This window comes from Corapipo altera, unplaced genomic scaffold (genome assembly GCF_003945725.1).
Source record: "Corapipo altera isolate COAL_440 unplaced genomic scaffold, ASM394572v1 104b, whole genome shotgun sequence".
Lineage (NCBI taxonomy): Eukaryota > Metazoa > Chordata > Aves > Passeriformes > Pipridae > Corapipo > Corapipo altera.
In genome coordinates this window covers 573,564-586,692 of record NW_020885023.1, presented here as the reverse complement: position 1 = coordinate 586,692, position 13,129 = coordinate 573,564, and the positions used below count along the sequence as shown (strand labels likewise).

Below are 13,129 nucleotides of genomic sequence, written 5' to 3'. Positions count from 1 at the left end.
CCTACCCCATACCCAGCTGGAGCTCTCCTTCCTGCCACTGCCACGGCCGCCAGCAGCACTCAGGCCCTTGTTGAAACTGGAGTGTAAAGCTCGTGGACTGGCAGTGCTGGGAGGGTTGGGCCTGACATGCCTGAGGAGGGCTGTGGAAAATTGCCTCTTGCCCACAGTGATTCCCCTGAAGGAGAGTCCAGTTGGTGTAAGTATGGTTAGTTGCTCTATGGCTGCTGGGCAGGGTGGGTGCAAGTGCTGTGTGGGGGCTGCTCCTGGGCAGCCCCAGGAGCTCCTCAGCATGAGTGCCACGAAGGCCAGAACTGCTGTCCTGGAGGGAATGTCCTGCAAGGCTGTGTCTTCCCGGCTGTGTCTTCCCACAGCTGTCCTCCCATCCTGCTGCAGCTGCTGCAGCCACTCCTTGGTTTTTCAATGAGTCTGCCTATGACTCTCTGTCCCTCTGCTGCCAGAGCTGCCTTGCTCTGCCCTGCCTTCCTCCCACTGTCCCTGCCCTGCCTGCTGCCTGCCCCACCTTCTGCCATTGCTTCTGCTGCATCTTTCTCTCCTGATGTAGGGAGAGCATTTCCCATCCTGCTGCTGGCTGGTGGGGATATGTCCGTGCCTGCCAAACAGCCCTATTGTTAGTTAAAGATGCTGACTCTGGGAGTCCCATCCTCATCAGGCAAAGCTGAGAGTCTGTCTGATTTAACAAGGCAGGGAAGCAAGCCAGTCAGTTATCTGAATCTGAAGCATATTCTAGAAGTGATTAGCTGCCTAAACTTACTCTGTAATTATCTCTGCTGAGTGGTTTCTGCACATCATTGCCCATTTTTCTGACTGTTTTTATTTAAGTTGATAATGGAAAATGAATAAAGCCTTAGTTCCACTCTGATTTTGACACTTGTGCCAGAAAATATCTGAAGATGAATATTTCTGTGTTCACAATAGTTAGATTAATATTTAATTTTTTGGCATCCACCAAGCTGATTAGTTTTCCTCTGATATGGCTCCACTTTGTAATTACAGGAACTGGCTCCTCCTGGGGAGGAGATTGCCTGGGGTAAGAAGCTCGGAGATCATCCTGACATCACTGCAACCATGATTTCACCAGGCTCGTGCCCTGTGAGGTTATTGCGATCTGAAATCTCTGCTGCTGGAAAGAGGTACAGGTATATGTGACCTGCTCCATATCTTCTGAGGACAGACAAGATCTGCCCTTGATTGCTTTTATACTGAAGGGAATAGAGTGGAAACAAAGTGCAGCTGTGTTGTCTCGAGGAATGCGTGATCTTTGCCTGCTGCAGCAGGCCAAGCCTTCCTTGAGGGACACAGTCCACCTGGTGCTGCAAGTGTAGAGGACATACCACAGCACTGTAGGGGGACAGACAGAGCTGAGACACAGGGACCCCCCTGGCCAGGGATCCTCTGCTGAGCCTGGGGAGTGCCACTGGTGGGGGCTGGTGGTGACAAGCCATGGAAGGAGTTCCAGCACCACCGTGGAAGCAATCCTAGAGAAACCTTGGTGAGGCTGACTCGGGGCCTCTCTTTGTCCTCAGCCTTTAGCAGGTCTTTGTGAAAAGCCTGTAGGAGACAGGGTGAGGATTACTTGAGATCATGATTGCAGTCCTTCTGGAGCAGTGGTTGTATCTGTCCACTGCACTGAACTAGCAGGTGGGGGTTGTGCTCAAGGAGTGACTCTGGAGCCTTTTGAAACCCCGGAGTACATCTGGACTCCACAGCATTCCAGGTAAAGAGCCACATGCAATTCAGGGGTCACACTGCCCTTCTTCTGTCAGCCTGATAGCAAATAATTTCCCTGGCACCTCATGATTCCTATGCTATGAAAGCGAGCTAGTGCACGTTTGGTGTGTGCTGAGGATGCCTCTGGCTGGGGACAGTCCCACTTTCCTCACTGTGTTGTTAGGTGAGTTGTCCACCCATGTTTGGCTGGACCCTTTGGGGGTGGGCAGGGGGGGTCAGCCTACACTTGGGGATGCAGAGGCAACAGGCAAACTCACATCCTTTGTTTCTAGGACCACCCAATGCTTCCTTCACAAATGGGACTACTGCCTGTGGTTCAGTCCTCCCACAGATTGAGCCTTCCCTGTTTTCTCAGAGAGCAACTATTGCTCAGAATCAAATGCAGCCTTTAGAATTAACCCATCTGTAAGGGCCAGTGAGTCTAGATTCCCCTGACCAGCCATGCACTGCAACATCTCATCTCAGTGCCATATTTATCTTGGACTGTCAGTTTTACCTAGCTCCTAAGCACTCAGGAACAGCAGTACTGTCAGGGTGTTGTTATTCATTTGTTTTCACCCACTTGAAGTATGTATCATTGTCATAATCTGGCACTTTGCACTGGGAACAAACTCCCTGTGTGGACAGGGATCAGAGCCATTTTTCAAGTGCTGCTGACTGTTAATTTGTACACTGTTTGAAGGGAAAAGATCTTGTTAGAACTCCATTGTACACATTACTTCATCAGGGCATAGTAGGCAGTTGTCTCCAATGGCCAGGTGCCAGGTGCCAGGGTGGTGGTGACAGGGGTGCCGTGCGTAACCTCCATGGGCAGCATGTGCCCAGCTCTGCGTGCACAGTTCTCATTTGTGCACCTGAAGCTGATCAGGTGAACCTCATCCAAATCCATTTGTTCATCAGCTGACTGTATAACAGCTGCTGGCTGCTCAGCCTCTATCCCATCTCACCATCCTCCAGAACTGTGCTAAAACCTGATCATTGGGAAGTTCAGGTGTTTTGTTTAGCTGCAGTACGCTCCCGGCTGGGTGAGAAAAGGGATGGCAGATACTGCAGAGCTCACAGTTCAAACACCAGCTCCCACAAGCTCTGTGTCCTGTTTGCTTCCAGACCAAAGCAGCAAGTGGAACGGTTGCTGGTGCTGGGCTGTCCCGAGCTGTGGTGGGTCCCTGGACTTCCTTCACAAAAGGCAGGAAAATAAAAAAGGAAAATTAATCTACCAAGGGCAAACGAATCAAACCAGCAACGCCTGCTACAGCTCATGGCCTGCTTAAACACTAGAACATTTGTTGCAACCATTTAGTGACCCGTGCTCTTCTCAGATTCATCTTATGAAATGGAAAAAGCAATTTGTCTGCCCACGTGCCCTGAAGTACTGATATTTGTTAAATCCACTGCTTTGAAAACCCTATATTTGAACTACTGGATATGCAGAGAAGAAAGCAAATAAAGCTGGCTGTGATATGTGCGTTTCATCTGGGTAATATTCTGATAAGGCCTGATTTATTACCTTTATGTCTTAAGGCCAGGCAAATCTCATGGGGTCAGTCATAAAGTATGAGGCAGGAGGAGAGCTTGAGAAAGTAGAGGCAGAGATCCTCTTTGCCTCTGGAGGTCTCTGAGTGTGTCCTTTCCAGGGTTTCTAGTTCAGGCTGTGCTTTCTGGTTCACCATCTGTCTGGTACTTCAGCTGTCTCTCTGTCCTGGTGCCAGGCTCCTGCACACTGCCCTCAGCATGGCTACAGGGAGCCCTGCTGCCTTGGCTCTGGGGTGTCAGCGTGGTGCTCACACCTGCCTGGGGTGCCCACAGCACTCGCCCTTGTGCTGTGTTCTCCTTTGCAGAATCTGATCTTCCTCATCTGAAAAATGATTACAGTAAGAAAGTGCAAGCTGAAACCAAGTTATAAATGACAGGAGCAATGCAAGTATCACCAGTGAACTGGGATTAATAATAAAAGAAGACAAACACAAGGCACACAGAGGGTATTTAAAACCACAATACCTTGGGATATTTCTAAATGAAAAAAAAAGATTTCACACTGAAATTGCAAAATTACACATATCAGTTTGTTAATTCTGCCCAAACTAGCAGTACCTAAAGAACTGTAACATTATCTGCTAACTTGAGGGAGTCTTGGCAGGTGAGCAGAGCAGCAGAGCTGTGGTATCCTCGCTCAGTGTGGTGGGCTCTGTGGGATGGCAGGTCGGGAGGGGGCCCTGCACCTCTGTCCAGTGCCCTGCGCTGGGCCCACTGTGCTGGGCAGGCACAGGAGCTCCCAGCACTGTGCAGGTCAGCAGCTGTCCTGTCACTGTCCTGTCACGTTACTCCTTCGTGTTCTGAAGTAGGGGAAGAAACTGAAGCACATGAGGATCAGAATCTCTGTGGTGTCCAGCACCTTTCATGGGGAACTTGGAGTGAGATCACAGAAATCTTCCAGAAGATTGTTTCATTTTTAACAATCTAGGATTATAGTTTGTCTGTTTAATTCAACCTGAGTGACATAATAGCTTTCATTTGGACTTATTACCAGCAGAGCAGTCAGTCAGCTGGAAGCAGACCTAGGGCAGGGCATTTTGTCATTATTTTAAATTTTCTCTATCTGACAAAATTGAAGGTCTTGAAAAGACTGGAGCCATTGTAAAGGATAGAACATCAGAGAATAGGTCACACAGTGTGTTAAAGAATGAAAATTGATTCATTCTTTCCTCTGTTGAATAAGCAACTGTACTTTGGTCCCTGTGATCCATGAAATAAGCTGTCAGAGAAACAGGAAATGTGCCACATTTGAACTTCACTCATTGATTCCGCTCAGATCTGAGGTGCAATATTAAAATGCATTATGGTGGGTGCAGAATCTGCAGCAGTGACAGCAGCTAGGCCCAGCTTGCTCACCAGTTATCTGGGCTATTTGTAATTAAATTAATCAGTGCTTTACAATGTTGGGACTCATTTACTTAGGTCATGTGGTCAGAGCCAGCTGACAGGAGGAATTTCACAAAAGCAACATTTGTTAGACTGTAGAGGAGGCTCATGATTTTATCATTTTATTCCCTTTAATATGGAGAAACAATTTACAGGCAATTCAGAAATTCTGACAGCAATCAATTTAAGAATGGGAGAATGGGTAGCAGAAAATTCTGGAATTTGGAATTACTAGCTGGAGCATGTTAGGCCAGTTAATGCCTGCAACTCTAATAGATAGCCTAGTGTTTAAGTAGCATCCAGAGGACTGTGTGCAACTGCAATTTGCTATGTTAAGTCTGTTTTATTCATGCTGAAGTGTCTTATGCTTCTTTGGTGAGTTCTTAAAAGTTTTATTAACTAAAACATCATTTTTGCTGCCTTTGCTTTATTTGCCTCAAAATTGTGATTCATAAAGATGGATTTTTATAATTAAGGTAGAAATGAGAAATAACCCCCTATATATAATTTAAAAATGTTGAAATTACAGACACTATCTAACTTCTGCTTTAAATCACAGGAACAAACTGTTCTCCATTAGCAGCCCTAATTAAATCCATTTTTCTGTGAGTCTTTGGCAAATTCCATTTTAGTAAAGCTGTATTAAACTTTCTTTTATTTCCTCTTGCTTTGCAGAATTCTCTGTTTGAGATGAATAATGGGTTGAACATGGTATATGACAGCTCTGTAGACTCCAAAGATATAACATGAACAAATATATTGTTCTGGAGAGCTGGCATGAGAACGCTGCTGAGGATTTAGAAGCATTCCAACTACCAGACAGGCAGGAGCAGGACCATCCTGGCCTGGAGAGTTTATGTGTGATGCAAGAATGGGCAAACATTGTGTAGCACAGAGGCTGTGGAAAGGTGGAGGAGGCTTGGAGAAGGGAAGGAGAGGGAGTGTGCTAAAGCAGGGAGTGTGCTGTTTGCTGTTGGCACAGCACATTGGGGTGTTGCACTCCTGAGCTCTGAGGTACTATCATCTGTGCCCTGCTGGTGTTTCCTAGGCCTTGGGTGAGGAATGAGCAGTTGCAGAGGAGTGGAGAGAACTTCCAGAGGTTAGCCAGCGCTGCTTTTGCTCAGTCCATGCCATCAAATGGAGATGTGCTTTCCATAAGACTGTGCATGTGGCCTGTAGCATCTGTCTGGCTCATTGTGTTGAACCTGTCTAGCAGGAGCCATGCTCTTGCTGACCTCAGACCTGTTTCTGCACGTAGATCAGAACCTGGCCTGGGTCAGTGCTCCTGTGCACCAACAGCTTTGTTAGGGTGATTCTGCCTGGAGACTTGACTGAGGAAGCAGTACAGGGACCAGAGAACGCACCTGAAAGAGCCGCTCAGTTTGCAGCCCCCGTGCATGAAGATTAACATACTCCCAAAAACCTGCCCCAGTCCCAGAGCCACGGGCTCTGTCCTGTCCTCCGGCACCTCCATCACTCATTTACTGCAACAATTGGCTTCAGCCTTCGATTTCCTCTGTGGAGCGTATTGGAAAGAGAGAGGCTGAGCTGTGAACATTAATAACAATGAATAATAACAGTACGAGTTCCACAAGCTTTAACAATCAAATGAATCAGCAATCTGGAGGGTTTCATTAATAAATACTTGCTGGAGTTAGATGACAAGGGAGCTAGTGCCAGAGTTGTGTATATCAGTTAAAGGCATTTAACATGTGTGATCCACTTCTCAGCCCTTTTGCTTACCTTGTGGGTCCCATGTTCTCCTCCATGACCTGCTGTGGAGAGGGCAGGGGCCAGGAGGAGCAGAGGAATAGGTGGACTGGACTATGTCATCCTGTAGGTATCTCTGTTGGGGTTACATGGCAAGGCTTTGGCAGTGGGGGACCAGTGAGAGTGGCTTCTGTGAGAAGATGCCAGTAGCTGCCCCCAGATTGGACAGAGACAGTTCTGCCATTATACTTATAGATAGGACTAGATTCTTTGTGACTTAGGGTAAAAATATGCCCCTTCCCAAGCCACCAAAGTAACCAAAGTTGGGAAAGACCTCTTAGGTTACAGTACATTCCCCTCAGAACCAAGTGAGAGTTGCAGGGTAGGGCTGTCTGGCTGGTCTTATGCAGCTTTCTCCTTGTGGGTGAGCTGAACAGGGGGTTGGTTTATAACCTTTTATGCAGAGCAAATTCCTGTGCCAAGAGGAGCAGCCATCATCATTAGGCTTTTACTACAGCAACAGCAAAAGGAAACACAGGCTTTGTTCAGACTGGTTTGAAGTCCAGTAGAGAGCAATTTTAATTCACCTAAGGAGGGTTTGAGGGCCAACTACCAATGTTTCATTTCAGGAAAAGAGAAGGGCAACTGCTGTAATTATGATTAAAGGAGCTATTAATATCTTATTCAGGTTTTCCTGTTACCATAAAAGCAAGAGATGTAGTTATCTCTCTTAGGAATTTGCAGCAAATATGTCATCTGCCTTTGTTGTCTGGGCTGCTTGAACTCAATTTTGTGAACTTCCATATTTTCAATACAAATTTTTCTGCTAGAAGCCCTGCTGCAGGGCACATGATGATAATGGAAAGGACAGATGGTTTTAAGAGAAATGACAGAGTTCAGGGGTAAATAAGAACTCACTACAGTTACAAGGAGTAAGACTAGAAGCTGTTGTGCTGAGATCTGTGCAAGAATTAGGCTGCCTGCCAGGAAAAGATGCTTCTCTTATAAAGGCATGGGGTTTCATCTCAAAGATTGGGACTGTGGAGCTCATTCCAGCCTGTTGTCTCATTGTTTCCTGCTGCTTTTATGCATTCAAGTGCGTCTGCTCCAGTCTCTGAACCTGCTCCATGCTGCCATGCCTGGCATGGAGGAGTTTTCATCAGGCCCAGCAGCACAAGCTAATTGCACAGCACACTGCAGGTGCTTCTGCTGAGCAGGCTTTAGCATGGCTGGTTTGGCCAGGGCAAGTGCATTACGCTGCTGGGCTACCCCAGGTGAGCATGGAGGATATTTCACAGCCCTAGTAACAGACCTAAATTCTTTGCATAGCCATGTCCATGATGAATTGTGAGCACATCTGGCACCTACATGGCAGTAATGGAAGTGGTGCTGGCTCAGATGAGTCTTCAGAGTACAGGAAGAGTGCAGATTGGCACTTGATTTCTGACAAGCTATTTTCTCTTAGTGCTTGTTTCCTTTTGTCTTGAATCTGTGTTTTGGTACGCCTGTTGCAAAATTCCCCTGAATACTCTACTTGGCATCAGGAATCTCTTTGTCAAGGGGACAGGGTGTTTGCCAGCCTTAGAGCTCTCCATCTTGTTCCTCTGTAGCCATTGAGTCTCTTTGCTTGTCCAGGTTGCAGAGATTATGGAGAGATGCTTAAGAAAAACTTGTAAAGTCCCATGTGATGGTCTGTCTTTGTAGAAGTGCTATTCCTGATGTGCAAAGAACACCCAGCACTCTCATTTTTGTCCTTGCTCATACATGGGTGTCCCTATTTCTTGAGGACCACCTGGACTCCTTTGAATTGCTCCTTTAAGTCAAGTCTGCCTGACAGTCGATATCCAAACGGCTCATACAAGATGAAAGTGCTTCTCCTTGTGTGGTAAAGCACTGGCCATTGCCGTTTGAGTGCCATGGTGGCATGTGGTCTCAGCATGTGCAAGGGCACTATAGCCTCCATATGTGCCCAAGCACTGGCAGCTTGGGCTTTGTTGTGTTAACACTGCAGTTGCTCTGACTTCACAGGCTGGACAGCTGGGTGCACTACCCAGGTGGGTCTGTGATCAGAAAACCCGTGAGTGCTCCTGGTGTGTGCCCTGCAGCAGCAGAAGGTCCAGGCTCTGGATGGAACCGATTTTCAGAGTGCTGACCAGTCACTGCCATTAGGCCTTCTCAGTCCACGTCCTGGATGGGTCAGGCTGGGAGGTGCATGTCCAGGCTGGGTGCCACGATGGTGGTTTGCATTGTGTCTGAGACCCTGCTACAGGCTGGATGGAGACAATATCCCTGCTCTGTGCCTCCCTCATCAACCAGCTGCATACAGCGGCTTCTTGCTGCTTCAGAGGTGGGTAACATGATCCCACACAACAGTAATGCTGTAAAGGCCGTCAGCTGCCAAAAATGTTTTGTAAATTAAATGATAGTAATAATTTATGAACTCAGCCAGAAATACAACCTGTTCAGTCTGTTCTGGAACTTGCATTCACTCTTCTGCTGTGACAAGCTAGTCCCAGGATTGCTGATACCATTGGCCCTATGTTGTGCCATGAGGGACAGTTCTAAGGGCTCTAAGGACAAGTCACAGCCCTGCTGCTGTGGCACAGCACAGGCTGTGTTCCCAACATGTCTGAGTGCTTATTGCTGGATTGTGTTGGTGGGTCTGTTACATCTTGCTCTAAGCAGCAGCGTATTGGGTTTCACTCTTCACCTACAGTCTATTTTGTAATGCTTTCAAGATCAGTGTAAGGACATCTTCGCTCTTTTTCCAGGCCATATTTGGAGTCTTGACAAATGTGGTCCCTGTGTGTTGGTAATGTAACAGGAGATCACTAGGGAAGGCCAGAGCTGTTCCTGGCTCACAAGAATATAGAGTCATGGAGCAGCCCTGGAATGTGTAATATCAGTTAAAAGTGACCAATGCAGATATGAATTATTAAATCTATTAGCGTGGGGCTGCCATAATGAAGTGTCAAATTCTTCACAAAATGAATTCCTATTAAAAAAACCTAAGATTAAAAGCAGAGTAGATTCTAAAATGATGGGAACTGAGAGGAATGAGAGAACAGAGTATTGATCATCCACACCAATCATGTCTATTTCTATTTAGAAATATAATAAACAGATGAATGAATTAATGATTTAGCATCAGAAAGGGGCCCAGAGGGAGCTATGTAAGTCATGTCACTGTTAAAAACCTTGGAACCACTGGGAGCTCATAAGAAGATGGCAGTGGGAGAGGAGCAGAGTGACAGTGATTATAAAACCCCAGCACAGATAGGACAGCAAAGAGATGGGTCAGGTTTTAGCTCATTATTCATCCAGGCACACGCAGATATAATTCTGGCAGTAACTTTCCCTGGAATTGTTGCCTAGGGGTATGTGTTTCAAGGCAGGGAGCTTAGGTTTCATTCCTGGTGCTTATTGAATGCATGGCCTTGAAAAAGTTATTTGACCTCTTCGTGGATCTTTTTATCAAAACCCAAAATGGGCACAGGGAAAATTGCCCATTTACATACCCATTAGAAATCTAAATTCAAGTAGAAAGGCAGCCAAGAGATTCTGAGAGGAAATGTAGAAAATATTTGAAAATTCAGTTTTTAAGTCACAGGGGGCATTTGGAAAAATCTTGTTGAAAATCTCCCGTATGGCATAGAACCACAGCACTTGTTTGCTACTGGCAAATATAAGGACATATTCTTATATATAAAAGGACATTCTCTGTTAACTGTGCATATTGCTGTCACCTGAATACTGTCCATCCTCCATGTCGTCCATGTCACAGGGGGATATAACCACCTTGTAGGTTCTACTTGATTTAGGGTGATAATGCTTCGTTTTGTGTATGCACACACAGGGTGCTCTAAATGCTGCTCAGTCTTGTACATAAAGCTCCTTGAAATGTTTTCAGTGACATGAAGTAACTTGTAAAAAGCATGATTTACTCAAGCAGGATTCTTGTCTATGTGTAGCTAGCTGTTCATTTGTTTCAGCTGCTCTTTCCAGCTTGTGCTAGGCTGGTGTAATCTGTGTAAACTGTTTTGCACCCATGGCTTCTTGATTGTGCCTGAGCTCACGGCTCTGCTGTTCACACCTTCCTGTGCCTGTTCACACCTTCCTGTGCCTGTATAACACCTTCCCACATATAAAATTAACAGGCAAAATTTAAATTTGCGGAAATTAATTGTGTTAGCAAGATGGTTTTTAAAACACTCCAAAGAATGTTCTGTCAGCTTGACAGATGAAGGTAATGCTACAAAATGAATTTTGTTGACAAAATAATTTCAGGGTGTTGATAAAATGTGTTTTGTCTTCAGAGTGAAAAATACTGGACTGACAAATACTATTGTCCTTTCTTTCAGCTGTCAGTCAATTATTCCCTTTTTGAGTCAGCCAATGATAGTTCTTCCTATCTGAAAAAGCTTTCATAAAAGATAGCATAAAGCTCTGAAGGACAAAATAATTAAATTTTGATTTCTTGCTTTCAAACTGAAAACAGCTTTGTTACTTGGATGAGCAGGGATTGGTCCCTGCGAAGCGCAAACAGGTGAGAAGTGAATGGGTGGAGGTTTGACACACTGTGGAGCAGAGAGGGTGGGTTGGGAGCTAGGCTTCTGGAAACAGCTGTTTGTTCGAACACGTATCATTAGACTACCTGGATGTGTTGCAAGCTTTTCAATGAATTTCCTGCTGATTTTAGGAGCCATTTGCTAAGAAATCTTGTTTTTTTCCTTTCGTTATATAGCACTTCTTGAGCAGGAGTGAAGGGATGTGTGGCATTTTCTGTGGGGTGGCAGGGGTGGCCGGTGAGGGCCCTCGAGGTGGGCAGGGGCTGGCATGGCCCAGGGTCTGGGGCTCTGCCACCCCTGTGGCTCCCCGCTGCTGTGGGGCCAGAGCCCGGGGGCTTGCCTGGCCCGGGAGCTCTCCTGGCCCAGGAGCTCTCCTGGCCCAGGGCTGGCAGCAGCAGGTGCCTGCCGAGGGCTGTGAGTGGGGGCCAGCAGCAGATGGGGGCCAGCAGCAGCAGGTGGATGGTGGCTGGTGGATCTGGGCATGGAGCCCCACTCCTGGGTGACCCAGCTCCTTCCCAGTGGCTCTGTTCTGCTCCATCAGGGCTTCCCATGGGTCCTGCCTGCAGGGCTGGGCCCCCTTATCCCCAGTGAGTACCCCAGTACCCAGTGACATAGTGCTGGCCCCTCGACCGCCGTGGTACATGGCTCACTCTTCCCACTGCAGCCAGAAGGCCCTGGGCTTTCATCTCACCCATTTTTAGGACACAGCAGCCCGGAGGCCACTGGCCCTATGCAGAACAGGGCAGGATGGCCAGAGCCTCCTTGTTCTCTGCTGCCTGAGGTGCCACAGCAAGGCAGAGGCTGAGGAGCAGAGAGAGCTGTGGAGCTGCGGCTGCACCATCTGCAGAGGTTGAGACATTGCATCCATATTTCCTAGTGACCTGGTGACATCAACAACAATGTGCCTCTGGAGCACAGGCAGCTGGCATGGCTTGCAGACACTGATACCATTAGCAGGCTTCTGGTTCAGCCTTAAAAATATGTAAATAGAGGAAAAAAAAAGGACCACTTGGCCCCTTATCATGACACCTGTATCAGGACAAGTCCAGAAAACCAGTATCGAATCTGATGAGATTTTATTTTTCAGTTGCTGGACCAAAGCCCAGCCTGGTGCAGCCCAAGGAGAAGTTATGTAAGTTATAGTCAGGGTAGTTGGAGTCAGTTGCAACCGGACATGTCTATCTCGTATTGGCCTCATTAGCCACCAGCGTGCTTGTAACAAACGTGGATAGAGCCTTCCTCAATCTTCGTTCGTGAAGCCTGGCCATGATGATGAGTTGGAGTCAGTATAATTTCAGTTTCTAAGTGCATGGAGCTATTTCTCCTAGATGCTGTTTTGGTTCAGGATCTCTTGGCATCTCCAGCCATTCTGCTGCTTCCCAGGAGGATGGAATGCCGGGTGTTTTTTTTCTGACACCCTGTGGTTTCTTGTTGGGATCTTGGGTTCAACAGACATATCCCCTTTTGTCCTTCATCACAGAAAAGGAAGGAACAAAATTCTTTGTTATGTATGAACTGGACTCTACTGGGATTTTTGAGGAAGCTTGAATTTAAAGAGATAGTCTTGTGATGAGGTAATGATGCTTCATTGCCAGGTTGTATTTTTTTCGTCTTTATCAATACTGGCATAACTAATTACATTAAAGCAGAAGTGACCTTGTTGGAACAGCTAATCTTAGTCATTTGTGTGTGCCACTCCCACAAGTCACTGGAATGACACTTAGCATAATAGCTCCTTAATATGTGGAACATCTGTTCTTCGTTTTTGCAATCACCAATGACTCTTCCTCATTACCTTCACTTACCTATGCCAACATGAACCAGCCATCCCTGGCAGAACATTTAAACTATTTCACTCCTGGCTGGCTGGGTTTGTTTTAAATCGCTGACAAGAAAAGAAGCTATCAAATCTATAAATCATCTGAAATCCCAGTTAGAATTGATGTGTGAGAATTAACTAATGGTACTTAATGGCTAATGAATTAACAAAAATATGCTTTCTCCTTTGGAATTCAGTTTTGCTTTCAAGGGGGACTGTCTTTTGCTTTATAGTCAGATTGAAACCCCTCTAAGCTGCACACAGTGGAGTCTTTTAAAACATGCTGATAAATAGGAGAGCCCTCAGTGTCCGTCCTGTGAAGCCACGCCATGAGCAGAGCTTGCTGTTTGCAACAACAGTTGCT

General features: G+C 46.5%; 1 long non-coding RNA gene across 2 annotated transcripts in view; it reads left to right on the top strand.

The window, feature by feature from the left end:
• The window catches only part of LOC113959132, a 46,476-nt gene that overhangs the window by 18,668 nt on the left and 14,679 nt on the right, over window positions 1–13,129 (top strand). For both annotated transcript variants that reach the window (XR_003531708.1, XR_003531707.1), the window contains one exon: window positions 1,015–1,151. This is a non-coding gene — a long non-coding RNA (uncharacterized LOC113959132). The remainder of the gene's footprint in view (window positions 1–1,014; window positions 1,152–13,129) is intronic.